Raw genomic sequence first — 15,806 nt, 5'->3', positions numbered from 1 at the left:
GCGTCGTAACTGAAGCCTGCTACTGCCAGGTACTATCGTTGTTAACAGAAATTTGATATATCGAAAAAAAAATTAGCAGCAGAACATTCAGTAACCGCTATGACTTCTACCCCATTTGAATCAAGCTGGCGAAAAGACTCCGCGTTTCCGGAGCGATTGCCGGTGTATTCCCAAGCATTAGCCTGCCGTTCAGTCACTCCTTTCTTTAATAATAATAATAATAATAATAATAATAATAATAATAATAATAATAATAATAATAATAATAATAATAATAATAATAATAATAATAATGATGATGATGATGATGATGATGATGATGATGATGATGATGATGATGATGATGATGATGATGATGACAGTCTCTTTCGGTTCATTGAATACAAACCGAGGAAAGGAGGCAAAAGGCAGTGCACCGCCTAAGGGCTTCGTTTCTAAGCACCATTATATACGAGAGAGAGACACAAATGAGATGTGAAAGGCGGGCAGGTTAAACAGAAGATAGACATTATATGATGATGTCATGGTGTTTATTGCCGCAAGGGCCAATTATGGTCAAATATAAACTAGAAGGATGTCCTTAAAAGGTCTGTTGTGCTGATTTCCTGATGTTATGAATGTGACATTCAACGGTGATCATCATAGCTTCTCTAAGAGAAAAACATACAAATAAATGCCCCGCTTCTTGTGGCGTGATGTTTCTATGGCAAGGTTTCTCTCTACCATTGGGTCACGAAAGGTTGGACATCAGTGGAGCTACGAGTTTGCACCTACAATTGATTTAGCGCGCTGACGACTCTGGCATCGATGGAGGAGGAATAGAATGTGTTCATCTCATTCGGCCAGCAGCGTGGACAGAGACTGAGTGAATGCTACATTGTGGTCTCGTTATATTTATTTACGTATTCATTTTTATTTCCTAGCTCTAGAAAAAAGAAGTAGTTTAAGTTGAAGTATATACTCTCTGCATACCTAAATATACCCGCAGCAACCTATATTTAACAAGACTTTACGGCACATCGATTCAGGTGAAGACTAGACGGCAGAAGAATAAATGCTACTGCACTTTCCATCTGTCTCGAGTGTTAAGAACCGCGCGCGAACGACGAACGACGATAAAGCTGGCACTAACAGCACACTCTCTATTGGTTTGCTGAAACAATACTGACGGTGATTTCGTTCTTGTTGAAGCAAAGCTTTACCGCCAACAACATTTAGCCTCCCAATGTATTAGCTTTATTCTTGCCAGTATACTAGCCAATATACAATATGGATCAGGAGGAGAAGGAAAAGTATTTATTAAAGAAGAAAGAAAGGACAAGCAGTAAAATATGGAAGGCGGATTCGAAACGAAGGTCTGGTGGTAGATGGGAACAAAACAAGTAGTGTTCATAACTCCCACTTGCGTCATCGTATTCTATAGTAGCAGCGAACAACCACCAAACTTGCCCAACGTTCTGTGCTGCTGAAATTTCGACTGGACGAAAACAGTACATTAGGAGCCTCCTAGTCCTAATATATTTGATATTCCAACAAAGCCTTTCGAATAGCCGTTCTTCACATTTTACTTAACCAGTAAATTTACAATAGCCCACCGATTGCGAAAAAAAAAAGTATTTGATAACACCTGAACCACGCATTGTACTTATTCCATCAATTCCTAAAAGTATGCTAGTGGGCTAGTTGCAAGTCTGACAATCACAAGAAAAGGTACTTCCAAAGGAGTACAACATACAACTAGTCAAAAAGGAAAGCGGAATACCAAAAACAAGAAACAAATTACCCTTTATACTTGAATACATGCACTCACAAGACACTCAATATAATTGCAGCAAAAGAACGATGGAAACTTCTCATACTTTTCCTTCAATTCAGGCCTTGAATAGCCTAAATTTACCATTGCTACAATTGAAACGAGAAATTTTTTTAAGGCTTCTTGCCCTGCCCGATAGGTGAGTTTTTCTGCGTCCACCAAGTGTGGGCAATAAATAAAGCACCTATCATGTTTGCTCGCTTATCTTTGCCCAGCTGCTGGCTCTCCAGGAACTATGGGGTGATATGGAGCTACGCTGGACCCGTTGCACTTGTTCTCACGGTGAGCATCGACGCCCGTTTCTTGCTTCCTGCTCCATCACGCTGCGACACCGTAGTAACTCGACGTCAGTATTCCGTGAGCAAGGTCAAAGAACACCCACACATTTTCTTTGTTTTTCTGCTTTATTTGTACAGCGCAGATGACGAACACTACAGGAGACACAGAAATGACAGGACCATGCGCTGTTCAACAACAGAATATGTAAAAAAATTATCTCTGGAACACGAACTTGACGTTAAGCGATGAGTAAATCGGAGGAGCTGGTTTTCGTCGATTACTTACACAGCACGCAGGACGAATGCTATGGATGATGCAGAAACGACAAGGCCGTTAGGCCCCAATTACCGTTCTTCTAAACCTAACTTCTTGTTCCAGGACTCTCTTTTGCACCTTCTAATAATAAAAGCTCCTAGTCCTGTCGCTTCTGTGTCTCTTTTAGCCTTCTCCTTTGGTGCTCTACAAATAAAGCAAAAATGACAACTTTGCACATGGAATCCATCGTTGTGCTAGTTTTTCTTGTTTCATATTTGCTTTCTCAGACAAGGTGCGGTGCAAGGTACACTAGAAGAAGTATGGGAACAGCACAGTAAGCGGCACTGAAATATCGAGATACGGAATGCGAATCGGCCATATTGAAATCTATACCGCAAAATTCCCGCAGTTCATTCCACATCCGGCATTTATCAGGGTATAATGTTGAAGAAGGTCGCATGTACTGTTGCGCTAAGCAGTTATGATCTAAGTACCAGGATATCCTGTAACATGACGGTTCCTTGTAACATCACGCTCCATGCCTCCGTAACGAACATAAATCTTGGAGTGAAATTTCCCGCTTGCAAGAGCTCCATGTGACAAGAGAGCACTGTCGAGTTCATGTGAAGACCAAATTTCAGCGATTCCTATGTAAACATTTGTTTAGGTGTGCGACTGGGCTTGCCAAGCCATGTGAAAGGGTGCATTGCTAGGGAGCTGCTTAGCACAGTCACTCGCTCGGGCTTGCTGAGATCGTGTTATTTATTAGCTATATGCAAAGGAAAACTAAAAGTAGGACGAAGTTGAAGAAAATGGTTTATTGTTCAATAATTTGTGTCCTCGCTTCTGCGTTTTTTGATGCAATAAACTTGTTAACATATCCAGGTGGCGTTTCTTGGTGGATGGCGCAATCGCAGACTGCAGAAGTTCTGTTAGGGCTTTTATTTTATTTGCGGTACTTCCTTGTGTTTATCCTGTTTGCTTTCTTGAACATCTCAAACCTATGTGCAATCACAGAAACTACATAGGGCACTCTTCCTTTGTTTCGTGTTCTTTTTTTATGTAATAATTTGTGTATCCAGGCATGTTCGCATAGCTACATAATTGCTGTATAGTACGTCTATTTCACTTCAGTTTTTCCTTAAAAATTCTGCGGTGCCTGGTGTGGGCGCTGCGAATAAAGATTTGCGGATCATTACAATCACAACAAAAGCAATAATTCCTTTATTTATTCGTTCAAAGCTCTCTGCACAATCTCTCTGCAATGACAGCTTTGTATTCATCTTATCCTTCTGTAAATGCAATCAACTACACAGCCTTCAACAGGCCAACTGAGGAGGTAAAAAAAATATAAGACGGCTTTTTATTAGGTTGTCCTGACTTTGTGCGCAGCACGCAAGGGTGAGACCGTCTTTAGTGCGGAGCGAAACTCGCGGAACATGCTACAGAGTGTTGCGATAGGCAATGGCTTTATCAGCAAAGCTATGTGAATGCGTTCCGGAAACAAGACGACGAATATCAGTTTCGAGATGTCTTTTTTTCTTGGTTTTTTTTTCGCTGGCGACAACATTTACGAGGGGATGTTCTCGAAAGTCTAGTCAAACAACAGAGGCCGGTTGCTCAAGCTTGTGAAATCGCCACGACAACACGTCGTACTTAAAGCAAGAATTCCGCATAGATTCGCGCCTGTAGATAGCTCGCACCACTCAAATTCAATATTGAATCACGTAGCTGGCGAACTTTAGTACCTGCGCATGACTACGCGGTACGCTGTAGCCGTGCGAAATCAGGACAAAATGAGCTCACTGGAAGATGATTAGTGGTGCCTTTAGATGTAGTGTTTGATTCATTCATTGCAGTATGTGATATTACTGAACACGTATTTGTCACTAATAAAGAGCCCCATGACTATGAGGTTACAATGTTTAGGTAATCGGAATGCTGAAATTCATGTACTTTTTGTAGTATTCTTCAATCTTGGGGTAAGGTACACATTTCCGTAGAGTGTAAAGTAATGTCAAACTATATTTCAGTCTGGAATGATCGCCACTCACTAGTCTAAGGACTTACTTTTCATCAGGCAGTTCCGGTTGAGACACATTGCTTTCTTTACCTTATTAGTGGCTAATTCAGGGCATTGAGTTGCGATGCGATAACTTTATTTGGAATCCGGCGATTGAGAGGCCCGGGCCTGGGGCCGCCTAGATGGCCACTGGGAGCTGCTGCTCCTGTGTGGCTTCCTTGGCTCGCTGGACGGCCCAAAGTTGGTCTTGGAGTTCTGAGCTGAGCAGCACGGCCGACCACCGCGCCCGTAGATTTTCTGGGGAGACTGCCATTTTATTTTGATATATTTCACATCCCCACAACATGTGTTGAAGGGTGGCTCTAACAGACTTGCATAGCTTGCACATATCGCTCTCGTATATATCGGGGTAGAAAGTTTTTAGTTGCACGGGACTCGTATAAGTTTCTGTTTGTAGTCGCCTCCAAGTAACGGACTCAGCTCTGTTCAGTTTAGTGTGAGGCGGTGGTAATACTCGCCTCCCATTTTGATAGAATTTGGTAATGTCACTAAATCTTGTTAATATGTCTTTTTCTCTCCAAATTTCCTCCTCCGCGTTCTCCTGACCGATGGAAGTCACTCTTTGCTCAGCTCGGCGAGTAAGACCTCGAGCTTCGCGGTGTGCTACCTCGTTGAGGTTGACTGAGGGAATGTCTGGAGTCGTATGCGCTGGGAACCAGATCAATTGCCTGCCGTTCTTCTCTGCATTGGAGAACTTTGCTTCATTGACTCTGATGATATGCCATGCCTCAGGAGAGATCCTACCTTTTGCATAATTTCTAATGGCCGCTTGAGAATCGCTAATGATGTACTGAGCATTCGTGGAGACCAATGCTAGTGCAATGGCTACCTCCTCTGCGGTCACGGAATGTTTGGTATTAACTGATACGCTTGTAAGGGGTTTTTGGGTGTGATCTACGATTACTGCTACATAGCTATTTCTGTCTGGGTATTCAGCCGCGTCTACGAAGGTTGCTCTGTCGTCTGACCCAAAGCTTCGGATAATTTTCTCTGCTCTACTCTTGCGTCTGCCGTCGTTGTAACCTGGATGCATGTTCTTGGGTATATTTGGTACTAGGAGTTTGTCACGAATTTCTCTCGTTATCGTCATCTTTTCCCCGTATAGATTGTGATAATTCATTCCTAGTTTGCTTAGTATATGCCGTCCCGTTTTGGTTTTGGTTAGTCGCTCTGCTTGAGATGTTTGTTGTGCTTCTATGAGTTCGTCCAGTGTGTTGTGGAGTCCTAACTTTAGCAGGAGATCCGTGCTCGTACTGATGGGGATCCCTAGCGCTAGTTTGTATGCTTTTTTTATCATGTTGTTAATTTTACGCTTTTCAGCTGCAAACCAATTGTGGAAGGCTGCTATGTATGTGATCTGACTGATTACGAATGATTGTATCAGCCGTATGATACTTTCTTCCTTCATACCTTGGTGCTTGTTAGTAATTCGTTTGATTAATCTCATGGTGTTTGTTACCTTTGTGTCTAACTTCATTACGGTTTCCCTATTTGTGCCTTTGTTCTCGATTATCAGACCCAGCACTTTGAGCTGGTTGACTATTGGGATATTCCGCCCGTTCTTGGTGTGTAGCTTGATTTCCTCATGAGCCTTGTTTCTGTCGTATCCTCTGGGAGGCCTGCCTCTAAGTGTGGGGCGGTACAATAGAAGTTCAGATTTCTCTGCAGAGCATGTGAGGCCTGTTCCTATGAGGTGTTCCTCTACTGTGTTAATTGCAGTCTGGAGTCGTTGTTCTATTGATCCGTCGCTGCCATCACAGGTCCAGATAGTAATATCGTCCGCGTAGATTGTGTGATTCAGGGACTCTATGTGATTTAATTTTTCGGGGAGTCCCATCAAGACGAGATTAAACAGCATCGGCGAGATGACAGCGCCTTGCGGCGTGCCGGCCCCCCCTATGTCGATCTCGGGTGACTTGAGCCCTCCGACGGAGATGACTGCTTTCCTATCTGATAGGAAGCTCTTGATGTAGTTATACGTCCGTTGCCCTAGTCCTATTCGTTCGATGTTTTCCAATATGGTTGCGTGGTTGGCATTATCGAAAGCTTTTTTAAGATCAAGGCCCAAGATGGCCCTTGTCGAGCGCGTGTTATAATCGATTATCTGATGCTTAAGTTGGAGCATCGCATCTTGTGTCGAAAGATTTTTGCGAAATCCTATCATTGTATCTGGGTATATGTTATTATCCTCTAAGAAGTTGTCTACTCTGTTTAAAATTACATGTTCCATTAATTTTCCGACGCAGGATGTTAGGGAGATTGGTCTGAGGTTGTCAATCTCAAGCTTCTTACCAGGTTTTGGAATAAGCGTTATCGTCGCTTTCTTCCATTGAGCTGGCACTTCTCCCTTTACCCAACACTCGTTTATGTATTCTGTTAATTTGGCTATCGATTCATCATCCAGGTTCCTGAGAGTCTTGTTGGTTATACCGTCCGGGCCTGGGGCAGATTTGGTATTTAACTTTTGTAGGGCCGCGCGGATTTCTGCCTCCGTGAGTTCCTCGTCTAATTTTGCGTTTGTATTCCCGTTGTAGCTAGGATAGATGCAAGGGGGTGCCTGTTTTAAGTATTTCTGCTGTAATTCATTGAGAAATTCCTCTTCTGTACCCTCATATGCGTGTATTAACTTATTAATGGCTTGCATGTGATTTTTCTTGTTATTGTCATGGTCAAGCAGGAATCTGAGCATGTGCCAGGTTTTGCCGGTGCTTAATTGTCCGTCCATGGAATTACATATCTCGTCCCATTGTTGTTTGGTCAATTGCTTAGCATGTTCTTCTATTTTTTTGTTGAGGAGTGCTATGCGCTTTCTTAATTTTCTGTTATGCTTCTGACCGCTAAGTCTATTCTGAAGCGACTGCTTAGCTTCCCACATGTGGAGAAGTCTGCTGTCGCATTTATCCAAGTTAGATTCAGGTGGTGCTATTTTTGTGGCAGCTTTGACGTCATCACTGAGCTCCTTAGTCCATTGTTCTATGTCTGCGATTGATCGTTGTTGTGTCTTCTCTCGCGTTCTACGAAACAGTTCCCAGTCTACTAATTTGATCTGTCGTTCCTTGGGTCTATTCGGCCCTTCTCTGACGTGTAACTCCAATATGCGGTGGTCACTACCCAAATCTTCCAGTGTGTTGTGCCATGTCACCTTTTCAATATTCTTGGTAAAGGTTAGGTCTGGGGTTGTGTCCCTGTTTAGCGCCGTGCCTACTCTGGTTGGAGTTGCGGGGTCTGTGACGAGCGTGAGGCCTAATTCTTGCGAGTCGTTCCATAAGTCCCTTCCTTTTGCTCTGGTATATAAGTATCCCCACGTGGTGTGTGGGGCATTAAAGTCTCCTCCTATAACTACCGGATTTTCTCCAGCAAGTCTGAGTGTTTTCTGGAACAGATTCTTGAATTTGTGTTTATGTAGCATGGGGTTACTATAAATGTTGAGAATAAATAAGCTACGTCCTGTCTTTTTTTGTGGGATGAGTTCCAATAGAATATTGTCAATGTGCGTTATGCCTGTGTTGTGCTGCATGCAAGTTATGTTTCTTTTTACCAGCGTAGTTAATGCCCTGGTGTCCCCTTCGGCATAGCCAAAAGATCTGTATCCTGCTAGCTTTGCAATCCCGTTTTGCAATCCCGTGTGTTTCCTGCAGAATTATGACGTCCGGTGTATCCTTGTCTTTCAAATACTGCTGCAAGACTGACTTTTTGTTTTCGTAACTTCTACAATTCCACTGCCATATCCTGAACCCTTCTTTAGCGCGCTTCATTTCGGGTGCGACCATGGGAGGGAGACGGGAGGTTGGAGAGAAGCTGATCTGATATAATTATGTGGTTGTGAAGTGGGTAAGGATTGTGGTGCTTCTGACGCAACGGAGGGGAGTCCATTACCTGGTGACCGGTTTGCCTCTAGGATATCTAATCTACTCATAATTGCTGCTATTGCCTTAGCCATTTGATTCATTATTTCGTCCCGTTTTTCATTGGACTTTTGTATTTCTGCTAGGCTCTTTTGAATATCGGCTAATGCTTTATCTACCACTGCGTTATCTTCTTTATCACTGATGGCTTGGGCCTTGCGTTTGAGTGGAGGGGGCTCATCCCCTTCGTCCATCTTATTGTCCGGGATTTCAAATGGCTCTTTCGTGCTCGCGTGTGGAGTGGGAGTTACCTGATTGATTTGGTTTTTTCCTTCCTTGAGAATTTTGATTTCATCGCTCATACGTGCTAGCAGAATCCTCAGCTGCGCGTTCTCGTGTTTTAGTTGCTTGATCTCGTTATTAATGGCAGTCTCCCCACCAGCCCCCGGGCGCACGCCATCGACCACGTCTGCCCAGCTCACCGTGTTAGTCTGGTTTGCTGAAGAGGATGGCTTAGTTCTGGACCTGGATCTGGATCGTGTCCCCGGTGTCCTGGAGCCGGACCGGGATAAGGACCTGGTGGCGGATGGAGACCTTGTTCTCGACCTGGAGCGTCGTTCCCTGGCGTTTAGGAGGCCAGGCGTTCCGCGAGTCTCTGCTCTGTCTTCTCTTGAGATAGCGTCCTCATGTTCTTCTTGTCGTTCTCGTTGCAGTCTGTGCCATTGTCTCTGTTTAACGATGAAGGGCTTTTTGAATTTGGCTTTGCACGTCTTGTCTGCGGTCGGATGGTCCTCGCCGCATAACTGACATTTAGGTTGGCAATTGTGGTCTTTTTCTGGGTTTGGTGTTCCACATCCCGCACAAATCTTGTTGTCAGGGTTGGGACATACATCTCCTCTGTGTCCAAGTCTGTTACATTGGTGACAGATATCCACTTGTTTCCTGTACAGGGAGCAAGGGAGTAGCGCTGCCCTGTATCGGACGTACGTGGGCACTTTGTGTCCTTCAAAGAGCACAATCACTGTGGTAGTGTTACTGAGTCTCTTTGCTGCTATCGCCGTTGGGTTTTTACTCGTAACCACCGCTGCTGTGATGTCTCTTGGGCCCTCGTCGAGTGGGATTCCTCTGATGACTCCTTTGGCCGTCATGTCAGGCGCTGTCTCATTGTCTCATCGCATTGAGTTTGGTACTAAACTTTCTTCTGTTTGTGTTCAGTACAAAAAGCTTCATTCTTTTCCTGCCTAATCTCCAAGCAACAAATAGATAGTTCGGCAAGTCTATGAACCGTGGAGAAAATGCGACTATAGCAACTTTGCCAGAACTGTCTACAAGGCGGTATAGCATTCGGGTTGGCAGAGAATATTTTTGGAAGCAAAGACATTCTGCAGAGAAATTGTGTTCACAGGGACGCTAATATTCCTCCAGTTTAATTCTGCGCAAAAATCAGGCATTATAAAAAAATGAAAAATGAACTTCGTCGTGCCTCGTTCAAGCCGGTATGTCGCTTTTATATTAGGCGATCGCGTCTTGCGGGAGTACGACTAATTCCCGCCTTTGTCCCCACGTGCTATAAAATACATCCGTTTAGTGACAGCTTAGTGACCAACTACAACGCTGAAGAGCTACTGACTTCCCAATTATTGTGGTTACACATACGCTCTTGTGTGGCACCCGGTAACATAGACAAAATATTCGCCAAATCACACACAAACAAAAAAACGCACACGTGCACACACACGCACGCACGTACGCACGCGCATGTACACGGTAATTTAATAAGTCATCGGCTACAAAAAAAAAACGTCAATTTTCCCCAGATTTCCTCTTGCAAAGGAGAAAACGAAAAATGCTGAACCTGGTGCACGAGAAGGACTACAAAATCAGCGCGCGCTCCTTACGTGACTATAGTGAGAAAGTGAGCGTGCCAGGAGCCCAGCCTTTACAAAACGGATGTCGCATGCGGCCTCTTGGAGCCTTATTAAAGACGCATAAAAAACGTACTGAAACCTAAACCACTCCGCAATTAGAGTATAATTTTGTCCCCTTCGCGCACATCCTGTTTTCGCGCTACGCTCCCCATTCCGCTGTCTAAACTAACAGCGTGTCTACCCTGCTTGTCTATTGCGACAGTTGTGCTAGAGGCCCTCTCAATCTTATTGCCGCATGCGCCGCCGCGCTGCAGGTAAACTTCGCCGTGCTCGTGTTCACCATTCGCACCACGTGCCGCCTCTCGAAGCAGACGACGTCGAGAGCGCGTCTGCAAACCGCCAGGTAAGCGAATCCTCAGGTAAGAAAAAAAAAGGGGGGAAAGAAAACAAAAAATAACTAGCTAAAGAACAGCTGGGCTGTGTGCTGCTGCAGAGTTCACGCCGCACGGGTGCCAGACGGCGGCGGCCAAATATGCGTACTCGGCTGGTCTGCGCGGAATGCCTCTTTGTGCATAATCTTGGAGGCGAGACGGCTCTTCTTTCGTGCCCTGTTTATCTTCGCAAGAATACGCGTGCTTTGCGCGTCGTTGCCAAGTCTGGTGCGCGACAGATCAACACAGAAACAAAGTATACTGCGCTATAGAGTTGATTCATCCTTTATTAAAACTGGCTGTCTGGAAATTTCACCGAGTACGCGTTTCTTATACGAGAAGCTTCGTTAAATGCAGACAGCATTCTTAGCCTATTGCAGCCACTTTGCGTCTACCTATCGCGCTTCTTTACGCCGCTCTTCGATCCTTTATAAGAAATCCTTTTAAATTTATCCGATAAGGTCTGGAATCGATCCCAAGTAGCTTGGGTTCCTTAAGCACAACACTCCCCTGCTGTAGCGCTGCGCCGCGAACGTCCGCGGGTAGCGAATTCTGCCTCAGCGTTAGCACGCGCCGGCGCGCCATGTATCTCGGAGGCTACGCAAAAGGAAGGGGTCCGCGCACCATCTGGCGGCGCGCGGACTTCATTAGCGCGCCGCTAGATGGCGCAGCGTGTCCAGAGGGAAGCGCGAGAGGGGAGCCCGGCTGCAGTACACTGCTCATACATGACGCGTTTCGGTGGCAGCAACACATTGTGTCGCTACATTGCCTGAATACTAGTCGCATTCACGTCGACTGTCATTGTGAGATGGATTGTGCCGGAATTTCTTTTTCATGCACTAAAAGAATATAGTTTCACCCATAAAGTGAAGCAGTGACGTGACAGCGGGTAACTAGCATACGTAATAACTCTTGCACATTTTCGTGTAGTATCGGTTGAAGTAAACACTCGCAGGTGTGCGGAGCAATATCTTTTCGAGATGAAGAGCCATTTATGCCTCTAGTCCGAGTAGTCGACGTTTGTGTAGGAGGTGCTGCCTGGGGGTGGAGAAGTTGACACACAGGACTCCTTCTTTTGTCATATATCTAAAGGAAGGCCAAAGTGGCGACGCTATATCAAGCGGGCCCACGTCGTCTTCTTTCTCCTCAGTGCAGCCACACTGTGGCGGCTGTTCCGTAGGTATATTTCCATACTGAAGTTTCGCTTCTTGCTTACTGGCTTCGTTTATATTCTTACCCCTCAGCACTTTATTGTGGCCAAGCTGCAGAGCATGGCTTCAACCAATCAACCTTATCACATAAGAAGCATATTTTTGATAATGTAGATATAGAAAAACCTCCGTGCGAAATTTGACGTTTGAAGTACGAACACGAGCGTCATAAAAGCTCTTAAAACTAGCTGCTTCGTGAGAAGCCGAAACTGAAAAGAACAGTGACATTACCGATCGCTGGAAAGTGACGCATGACCTAACGCCCGGCTCCTCCGCATGACCTCCGAAGTTTCGGAGGTAACTGAGGTAACAGCGAAAGCTATAGCATTTTTGCACCTAAAAAATTGGCAACGAGAGGGAACTGATAAAGAGGTGCTATCAGTCCCATTGAAGCTCTGTTAGGTTGTACATGTAATTCTAGCAAACAATCATTTCACGAAAGTAAAATTTAGAAGAGAAGAAATGGACTCGGCATTTCGGTCTAACGTACGCACCCTCGATAAGTTTTGCAGTGCAATCAGAAGAAAAAAACTTATAAAATGGCACGTAATCTTCATGTGATGCAAACAAATATCGGATGGTATGCTGACTATAATGGCTTATGAGGTTATGAACTTAAACTTGTGTAACAGCGCTCTATAGTTTCAGGTACATTTCAAACGCGACAATTCGCAGAAGAAACCGAAATAATTTTTTACTCGTGTTGGCTAGTGCTTGTGAGCTATAGCATAGAAAGTTACACTTGATGCGATAGATATCATGTACGACCAAAGAAAAAAAGAAAGGTAGTGGCCAAGAGGTAAAACAATCGGCTGGCCTTCTGTGGGTCCGGAGTTGGAGTCCTGGTGAGGCAACGCGGCTTTTTTTTGTGTTGTAATATTCTGACAAGGCACGATAGGAGTCCAGCGATGAACACCAGCGAGCATCAAAACCACAATACAATACTTTATTTCTCTATTATCATATAGGCTCGGCGAGAGAAGCCACAAGAGCTATCGTTGTAAAAAGTGAGTACGCCGAAAGAGCGATGTTACTTTCGGGTGCGGTGCACCCGATTGTTTTCGCTAGTTGTATCCAACGCTGGCAAGGAAAAAGCAACGGGCATTGAATTTGGGGTGAATTGAACCTCCTCTATACTCAATGCGTTTTTATGCGAAGCATACTAGCTGCACAACCACGCTCTTCCTTACTGCGCCGCGCGCGGCCGCGTAGCTACCATATGGCGTCATAACAGCTGCAAAAGCGGAGGCTCAACTCGTGCGCTCGCTTGCGGCCGCGTAGCTACATAGCCGGGTCTCAGCTCGTGCGCTCGCCTGCATGAGTTGTTTCTTCGTCTAGCCGAACCAAATATAGCCAAGCAACAGCAGTTCACCAGGCTAAACAGTGGTTCAACAACTAAAATAAAGGCTAGTATGCTTCGCATCTTGGGCTTAACCTTAGCTAAGCCACAGCCATTTCATTTCACTTCAGTGTGCTGCGCATTGCAGAAGACACAACCACTTTGCTTAACGCGAGATGTGGGACCGGATGTTAGACGTGCCGCGTTCGGACAGCAATGAGGAAGAAATAAGTTTTCCCGTCAAGTAATACTTGCGGGCAAGAATTAACTTATGCGTGCACTTCAAGCCGGTGATTCAACTGTTCTTACGCAAAAAAAAAAAAAAACGCAGCGTGAGCGAGTGCGCAATAAATACAGGTTTATTTACTTTGCAAGCACCATGATAAAGCCAAAATCGGTATCCTACTACCTTATCTTTCTTGCAACGGGGTGTATAACGATTTGGAAGAAAGGTGTCACTTTGACACATTTATTGACAGTCTAGCATATTTCTCGCCTTAATTAGATATTTGTGGCCCGATTAGCGGTAACTCGTTGGGACAGGTATATCTGGGTGAAACCGGCACGTGATAAAGGACACCAGTACAGTGCAGAGCTATGACTGATTTCCCTAATTATAACATGCCGCCGCCATTGCGTTTAAGCATATCTATGCTTTAATCGCTAAAGACACTAACTGTTAGCTCTGCCCGAATATCAAGTGTGGAATTTGCAGTCTTGCTTCAATTGAAGTCGTAAATTCGTAATGGCCCTCAAATAAAAGTGAACGGTAAGCGCTACGTTTAAGCAAGCATCAGTACTTACGTCGTACGTTAGAGAAACGAGCGGCAAATTCTATGACATATCATATGGATACGCATTGAACAACTGCTAAGGAGCGGTGCATATATTTTCTTTGGTCAGTTTGGCTGCTTCTTTAACATCTGCTTTTTATGCGAAGCATATTACGAGAGCTCAACCCAGGTCCTCAGGCGCGGCGGTGTCGCCGTGAATACCACGTGACACCGTGACGTGACGACAGAGGAGAAGTGGCTTTGGCTCAACTCTTGCAAGATGGGCTGGGTGGGAATCGAACCAGGATCTCCGGAGTGTGAGACGGAGACGCTACCACTGAGCCACGAGTACGATGCTTCAAAGCGGTACAAAAGCGCCTCTAGTGAATGCGGTGTTGCCTGAGAAACGAGTTGTTTCTAACATAGAGTTTCTCACTATAACACCTAGAGGGTAATCTGGCGCCACCGTCTATGGGAGTTTCTTAAGGGGGCACCGTGCCGTCATGGGAATGACGGTATATGTGTGTGCGAGGCTCGTGTTGGCTGGTGTTGTAAGAGGCTTCGTCTAAAACGTGGAAATGGCTACGCAAATAACGCGTTCTCAAAGTAAAATGTTGATAAAATGTTTCCATTCACGCATATTACATCTTTACTCACCCACGATGCATGACCAAGCGAAGAAAAGCAAGAACAGACGACCAACTGTTTCAAAGCGAGCGCGAACCTTGTCGTCTGTCCTCCAACTTTAGCGGCCCGCTCATACTTTTTACGTAACATGTAGTCGTACACACAATAACAAGTTCTCATAGTTAAACAAAACATGTTTTCGCGTAATAATAAAGCTAAAACAGCTTTTCACGTGTTATTCTAGTAGAAAATGAATCATTGTGACAGACGGAACGGTACTTGCCAAGCGCGTCTTCAAGGTGTCCTGTCTCTACGAGAACGATGCCAATCCGAATCCACAATATACCAGCATTCCCATGCATACCACAGCGCAGCAGCGCCAGATTTCCCTCTAGGTAATGTAGTGAGAAACTCTATGGTTTCTAAGGCTCAGGCGTGCGTCGCTTGCTCAGGCGCACATTTCGTTGCCGCGCCGAACGCTGCGTTGCTCGACGCTCACCGCGTCCAATGCGGGGCGTCCAAGGCGAAGCAGAGTAAGGCATGAGTTGTTTCTTCGTCTAGCCGAACCAAATATAGCCAAGCAACAGCAGTTCACCAAGCTAAACAGTGGTTCAACAACTAAAATAAAGGCTAGTATGCTTCGCATCCTGGGCTTAACCTTACCTAAGCCACAGCCATTTTTTTTTTTTTTCGACCTGCTTCATCATTTTTAGGCTGGGCCTCTGGCTGCAAGTATATATGATGAGCAATCTTTATCCTATACATTACCTTCGCTTTTAAACCTATTAGACCGACAAAATTTTGATCCCTCCAGAAACCGAAACTCTCGCATTGAACGTTTTTGTCAACTTATTTATTTGCAAGACTAGACATTGCCTTCTCCTAATTTTGTTTTCCACTGTTATTTATGAGTGTTGATTATTTCTTGCCGTCTTGTTTCACTCTGTATTACCCGTTACATTGTGATGGTTTTTTTTTTCATTTCTTGTGTATGACTGGCTGTCATCTTGCTGTTATGCCAACTTACAAGGGGTCGGGACCTCGTCAAGCTGTCCAAGCTTTTAGTCCTGTACTCCTCCTTCTTTAAGGAAATAAAATGATTGATTGATTGATTGATTGATTGATTGATTGATTGATTGATTGATTGATTGATTGATTGATTGATTGATTGATTGATTGATATTCGACTTGCGAGTGAGTGAGTGAGTGAGTGAGTGAGTGAGTGAGTGAGTGAGTGAGTGAGTGAGTGAGTGAGTGAGTGAGTGAGTGAGTGAGTGAGTGA

The 15,806-nt window shown here is 44.7% G+C and overlaps 1 protein-coding gene across 1 annotated transcript in view; it reads left to right on the top strand.

Annotated features, from left to right (window-relative positions):
* The window catches only part of LOC139058316 (adhesion G-protein coupled receptor G6-like), a 40,507-nt gene that overhangs the window by 5,781 nt on the left and 18,920 nt on the right, over positions 1–15,806 (top strand). Inside the window, exons 2-3 of the mRNA XM_070536753.1 lie at positions 2,029–2,095; positions 10,458–10,546. The gene's annotated coding sequence lies outside the window, so the exon portion shown is untranslated. The remainder of the gene's footprint in view (positions 1–2,028; positions 2,096–10,457; positions 10,547–15,806) is intronic.

The sequence above is a fragment of the Dermacentor albipictus genome, chromosome 1 (genome assembly GCF_038994185.2).
Source record: "Dermacentor albipictus isolate Rhodes 1998 colony chromosome 1, USDA_Dalb.pri_finalv2, whole genome shotgun sequence".
Lineage (NCBI taxonomy): Eukaryota > Metazoa > Arthropoda > Arachnida > Ixodida > Ixodidae > Dermacentor > Dermacentor albipictus.
Note: the sequence above shows the minus strand (reverse complement) of the source record. Positions and strands in the feature narration are given on the sequence as shown.